Here is a 7255-nt window from a genome sequence, read left to right as displayed (position 1 = left end):
AAAGCATCAATTCTTCGGCACTCAGCCTTCTTCACAGTCCAACTCTCACATCCATACACGACCACAGGAAAAACCACAGCCTTGACTAGACAGACCTTTGTTGGCAAAGTAATGTCTCTGCTTTTGAATATGCTATCTAGGTTGGTCATAACTTACCTTCCAAGGAGTAAGCGTCTTTTAATTTCATGGCTGCAGTCACCATCTGCAGTGATTTTGGAGCCCCAAAAAATAAAGTCTGACACTGTTTCCACTGTTTCCCCATCTATTTCCCATGAAGAGATGGGATCAGATGCTATGATCTTCATTAACTCTTTACATAAAATGAGAGAGAATGACATAAAATAATAATCATAGGTATATAAATCATTAACATGTATATTTAAATACACAAGTATATATATTTAGGTTTATTATTATATGATCTAGTACTTTATAAATATACGGTGATTTTTAAAAAAACTAAGTCATTTTAAATGGCTTTATTTGGCACATTGTTTTTTATTGAAAGAAATATTAGCCTTAGTTAACAAACCTCTGCTGTTCTAGCCAGAGAATGAATGACTTTAAAGTTTTCATGAATTTTTGAAAGCCCAAATGTTTCTCTTTAATAACAATGTAACCAAAATCCTATTAAAAATAAAGTGAATTCCAGTTAAAATGCTCAAATAATTGAAATTTATTTCACAGCATTATATAATCCTAAAATAATTAAACTTGAACTTGAGTCTGGGATTATCATTTTAGGGGTATTTATCTTGTGATACCAAAGTCTAGTTCAGAGATTCATCCTGAAATATGCCTCTTTGCATTGAGCAAGAAAAATGAAATTATACATATATGGGCAATGTGTGTGGGCAACTGCCACTTCTCTTGCACACCCTGCTAGCCTGGAGTGTCTTTGAGAGAACTGGAAGGGATACCCGTTAGGGAGCAGGGGCATAAATTATGTATGAGCATCATGTATGAGCACAGTAAGAAAAATTAATTACGTTAGTTTGTATTGTTTGTTCATTCATTCATTCATGGACGAAATATCTATCAAGCATCAATTATGCAGAAAATATTGCACTGGGGCCTTATCCTTAATGAAGCTTTATTTTTGTGAGAAGGGCACGTATTAACTTGAATTATAATAAATGTATAAATTTATTATTTAATTACAATTGTGTTCAATGCTGCAAAGAAGTATTGAAGTAATGAGAGTAAATAACAAGGAGACTCAACTTAGTATGAAGGATCCTGCATGAGTTAGACTGATTAAATCATATGGGGAGAGGCACAGGACACATGGTAAGAAGAAGAAAGGGAAGGAGGAGACTGGGAACCCAGGAGAAGACACCTGAGCACTGCACACAGAGAATGCCAGCATGAAGTGAACCCAGAGACAAGAAAGTGACCGATTTATATACATTCTTGTGAACCTGCAGTTCTCAAAGTATGGCCCACAGAACAGCTGTATCAACATCACCTGGAACTTGATGAAAATGCAAATTCCTGGGTTCTACTCCAGACTCAGCGAAAAAGAACGATTGAGAGTCCAGCCCAGCAATATTTTAACAAGTCCTCCAAGAATCCTGATGCATGCTATAGTTTGAGAACCACTGTTGTACACCATGTTTAGGATTTGGGATTTCTTTCTGAGAGTCGAGTGTTTTAAGAAGATGACATAATCAGATGAGAATAAAAAAGGCATGCATATATAAATGCATAAATGAAATGACACATGATACAGTGACAGGTATAGGATACAGAGTTTAAGTAGCTCATAAAAGTCATGATTTCTTAAAATGTTTGATCATGACTTCTTGGTATAAGTAACATGAAAGAGCTGTCATCTGGAGATTCTAAAAAAGAGTGTTTCTGTACTTACCCTAAAATCTAGGACATTCTCTTATGGATAAAAACACTCAGGGAAATTAACAATCCCCCAACAGCAGCAGATGCTGACTCATTAGAGGATAGATAATTCTTCCCATCACAAGTGGATGAGAGTTGAGTCACAGAAAAAACTAAGTCTTTAAGTCCAACTCATGAGTCCCTGAACTGGAATGAAGCCCAGGAAGGTGGGTTTTATAAGCCCAAGGCAGGGCAAGGTCCTAACGGAGTGACTCTATTTTAAAATATTTATTAAATATATTTAATGTTACCTTAAAATTTTGGAAATTAGTAAAGCTTTTATGTTTAAATAGTGATCAGCTTAAAAAGAATTTTCAAGTAACTGGCATATCCCAATCTTTGAAAAGATTACTATATTATTTTAGCCAATGTCCAGCCTCCACAGTGAAAAACCAACTTTAACAAATAGCACTACTTTCCTTCCTCTTTCCTGGTCCTTGCTTATGCCTTTCATTTTCTTGTCTTATTGTAATTATTCTCATTTTTCTGATGTCTAGAAACTGGTGCAAAGATGGAGCCGTCTTCTCTCCTTTCCCGCCACCTTTTTAACTCCACTCTGGTATTTAATACTCTTGCCTGTTTTATTTGTTTGTACCTTTTCTGTTCATGCAGAAAGTCAGTTACTGGAAAAGAAACACTTCCTCTAAAGGTTGCTGCAGTAAACTTACAGTCACCAAAGGGCTGATAAACCTGCGGTGTGTAGTTCCTTAGGACTATAATGGCTCTTTCCAAAATGTAGAGAGCAGCAGCAAAACAGGCTCAGGATATTAAAACCGCATACAAATATTTTGTGTCCCAAGATGATAACTTCAGGTTTCACTCCTCCCTTTTACTTAAAGCAATGAAAGGAAACCTAATTAAAAGCTAGGGAAACTTCATGAGGGCTACTGTATCCTTTTGCCCAAAGAGGCTCATGGATGGTTCTATTAACCACAAATCTAAATCCTTTTATGAAGCCACAGACCTACCCTCCTACTACAGGGATTATTCACAGTATGAATGTTCTGAATTGTGTGGCCCAGGCTCCCCATGGGCCCAGGAGTCAAGCACACACTGATTTTTGTCTTCAGCTTCACAGATGCTCCATTCAGCAGGAGATGGATTAATTACAGTTGGGTACACTGGCCCTGCCACAGGCCCAAAGCTTATATTCCAACTTTTGGTCAGCACCACCAGAAAAGAAAAAACTGAAATATTAAGTATCTAAATACTTACATTTTAGAATTGTCTAGAATTAGCTGCATTATTCAGACTCTGAGTTACTGGGTCACATATCATCTTTTTATTATCATAGCTAAGTTCATTACCTATGACATTTTGTTCATCAAACCAGAGACTAGTGGTTTGGGTAAAAGTAGGTAATGTCCTTTCTCTTTGAAAGTGAAATTTCAAATCTGCTTGAAGTCTTGAGATGGAAAAAGCAAGCTGCCTTGAAATTTGAAATGCCATCAGCGTTACTTCCAAGGCAGGTTGCTTTGAAGAGCATTTGGCAACTTGAAATTGGTTTCAGGTTATTTAAGGGTGGGGAGAAATGCTTCGGTCTACAGGATTTACTCAAATACAAATGTGTATTTTCCATCCCGTCTGATAACATCAAAGATTTCCCATCACTGTTCATCCTTTAATAGTGGCATCTCAAGGATGCATGCTGTTTGAAGTTTGCAGTGATTTGCTTTTATAACAGGAATCATTGTGCTTTGGGAGCCAGAGTGTAGAAAAGTAATTAGCATATTATACCAAGAAGTCTTATAATGAGCATGAATATGTACTTGTTAATAGGGAGTTTCAACTGACCTTAGAAATTCAGATATAAATGCAACCCTCTGATTGGATCTTTATGAGGCTATACACGAATAGAGCAATAAAATCTGGTACTTGACAATTATTTCTTATCTTTAGCATAATTTTAACTTCTAATAGTGTTGACATCACTAAGTGTTTTCCTAGAGATTATTATAAAGTGATCAAAATTTGTGATTAATGCTGCTGTAAAATTATTTAAAGCATATCCACATTTCCCCAGAAATATAATCTGCAGTGCTTTCAACAAATAGTAAAAATTTACTAATGTCAAAAATTAACTGTTAAGTTCCAGAAATGTAAAGATGGATCAAGTATCACATCCAAGCTTGTGCTACTTATTTATCATGTTTATTACTTATTTATCATATTATTATTTATCATGTGATACTCAAGTTATGCATCATCTTTTTAAAATATGTTTATCAAATCTGCATCATTTAATACCCCATGTATGTTTCACTAAAAAGCATCTTCACCTCATGTTAGTCTGAGGTGTTTTGTGTGCCCCAGTTGTATTTTTCATTCGTCCCAATCACTTGATCTTTCACATGCAAAGGGAAGTTTTGAGACACTTTGCTGTGTAGACCTGGCAGTTCTATTTCTTCCAGTACTCTCCCTATGGGGAGAAGAGCTACAGAGGTCACTCTACCAAATCTCATCGGAATATATTCACATAGTACTTGGAAATGTACAAAGCTGCAGGTAAGGATGTTCTGGAATATACTACAACATTTTATTGAATTAACATGTTTTCTCTTTTTCATGCTTTCTCTTAGAGCTCAATCCTATTAATTTTCACCAATATCTAAAATATGAAACATAACAGTTTGAGATGTCTTAATATAAATTTAATCACACAGAATCCTTTTATTTAAAAGGATGTCATACCATAAAAACTGAAAATTATTTTAGTAACTTATAACTCTCACTAAAATAATAAATATGATATCTTGGAAGGCAGAACTTTATAATTACAACATTGCTCTTTGTTACACAAAGTCATTTGACAATCTTTAAAGTACATCAGGAACAGCAGACACTGTAAATGCATAATTTACCAACTTCTCTCTGAAATGTTTCCCTTGAATTTTTAATATATAATATATAAACAGGCCACCTAAGTAACTAAAATTACTTTGTGTAATTGGGAATTGCAACTTACTAAGGTATTAGATTCTGAAAGAGAGGGGAATACCAGACCACCTGACCTGCCTCTTGAGAAATTTGTATGCAGGTCAGGAAGCAACAGTTAGAACTGGACATGGAACAACAGACTGGTTCCAAATAGGAAAAGGAGTACGTCAAGGCTGTATATTGTCACCCTGCTTATTTAACTTCTATGCAGAGTACATCATGAGAAATGCTGGGCTGGAAGAAGCACAAGCTGGAATCAAGATTGCCGGGAGAAATATCAATAACCTCAGATATGCAGATGACACCACCCTTATGGCAGAAAGTGAAGAGGAACTAAAAAGCCTCTTGATGAAGGTGAAAGTGGAGAGTGAAAAAGTTGGCTTAAAGCTCCACATTCAGTAAACAAAGATCATGGATCTGGTCCCATCACTTCATGGGAAATAGATGGGGAAACAGTGGAAACAGTGTCAGACTTTATTTTTCTGGGCTCCAAAATCACTGCAGATGGTGACTGCAGCCATGAAAGACACTTACTCCTTGGAAGGAAAGTTATGACCAACCTAGATAGCACATTCAAAAGCAGAGACATTACTTTGCCAACAAGGTCCGTCTAGTCAAGGCTATGGTTTTTCCTGTGGTCATGTATGGATGTGAGAGTTGGACTGTGAAGAAGGCTGAGCACCGAAGAATTGATGCTTTTGAACTGTGGTGTTGGAGAAGACTCTTGAGAGTCCTTGGACTGCAAGGAGATCCAACCAGTCCATTCTAAAGGAGATCAGCCCTGGGATTTCTTTGGAAGGAATGATGCTAAAGCTGAAACTCCAGTACTTTGGCCACCTCATGCGAAGAGTTGACTCATTGGAAAAGACTCTGATACTGGGAGGGATTGGGGGCAGGAGGAGAAAGGGACAACAGAGGATGAGATGGCTGGATGGCATCACTGACTCGATGGACATGAGTCTGGGTGAACTCCGGGAGTTGTTGATGGACAGGGAGGCCTGGCATGCTGTGATTCATGGGGTCGCAAAGAGTCGGACACGACTGAGCGACTGATCTGATCTGATCTGAGTGTATTAGATTTATTATGAATATTTTTGTTAAACTTATATTTACTGTCTTTGTGATATGGATGAATTTTCCTGAAAGTTAAGGAATAACATGGCTGACACCGAGAGGTTCAAGAGATTTTCTTGGAAGAATTTTGTTCTTTTATGTAATAGTTTGACTTGATTCCCTTGTATGTGATAATTTCTAGTCATTTGGTTCTGTGTGGCATTCTGTGTCCAATAACGGTCTGTGTTTTAGTTCGTTATATTTTTGTTTTATCTAGAGCTGAGAAAAAAATATGCATTGGATTATGTGTCTGGAAGTGGGGAGATGTCTAGTAGTTCTAGAAAGCTATTAGGTTGGTGCAAAAGTAATTGCGGTTTTGCATTGTTGAACTTTGCCGTTTGATATTGGAATACATTCTTAAATAAATATGGTTATGTTATATATCATTTTAATGTGCATTTATCACTTTATGTTTTTTTTGCTAATAACATTAAACTTGTGTATTTTATATTTATTTTAGAAAATGATGTTAGACAAAACACAAATTCAAGTGATTTTCTTATTGTTCACAATGGATCATGAAGCAGCAGAGACAACTCGTAAAATTGACAATGCATTTGTCCAGAACTGCTAACGAACATACAGTGCACTGGTGGTTCCAGAAGTTTCTCAAAGGAGATGAGAGCCTTGAAAATGAGAAGTGGAGTGACTGGCCATTAGGAGTTAACAATGACCAACTAATGATCAAATGATCAAATGATCAATGATCAATGATCAAAGCTGATCCTCTTACAACTACACAAGAAGTTGCCGAAGAACCCAACATTGACCATGTTGAGGTCATTTAGCATTTGTAGCAAACTGGACAGGGGAAAAAGCTTGATAAGTGAATGCCTCATGAGTTGACCACAAGTCAAAAAAATTTTCATTTTGCATCGTTGTCTTCTCTTATTCCACGCGACAATAATGAACCATTTCTCCCATCAGATTATGACATGTGAAAAAAGGTAGATTTTATATGACACTGGCAGTGATCAGCTCAGTGCTTGGAGCAAGATGAAGTTCCAAAGCACCTCCCAAACCAAACTTGCACCAAGAAAAGGGCATGGTCACTCTTTGGTGGTCTGCTGTCCATCTGATCCATTATCAGATCAGATCAGATCAGTCGCTCAGTTGTGTCCGACTCCTTGTGACCCCATGAATCGCAGCACGCCAGGCCTCCCTGTCCATCACCAACTCCCGGAGTTCACTCAGACTCACGTCCATCGAGTCAGTGATGCCATCCAGCCATCTCATCCTCTGTCATCCCCTTCTCCTCCTGCCCCCAATCCCTCCCAGTATCAGAGTCTTTTCCAATGAGTCAATTCTT

The 7255-nt window shown here is 37.2% G+C and overlaps 1 protein-coding gene across 3 annotated transcripts in view; it reads right to left on the bottom strand.

The window, feature by feature from the left end:
- UNC5C (unc-5 homolog C (C. elegans)) overlaps positions 1-7255 on the bottom strand; it is a 428547-nt gene that overhangs the window by 146867 nt on the left and 274425 nt on the right. The gene's annotated exons all lie outside the window — the stretch shown is intronic.

Source organism: Bison bison, unplaced genomic scaffold, assembly GCF_000754665.1.
Source record: "Bison bison bison isolate TAMUID 2011002044 unplaced genomic scaffold, Bison_UMD1.0 scf7180017864263, whole genome shotgun sequence".
Lineage (NCBI taxonomy): Eukaryota > Metazoa > Chordata > Mammalia > Artiodactyla > Bovidae > Bison > Bison bison.
The sequence above is the reverse complement of the archived record's forward strand: the minus strand, read 5'-3'. Positions and strand labels throughout refer to the sequence as shown.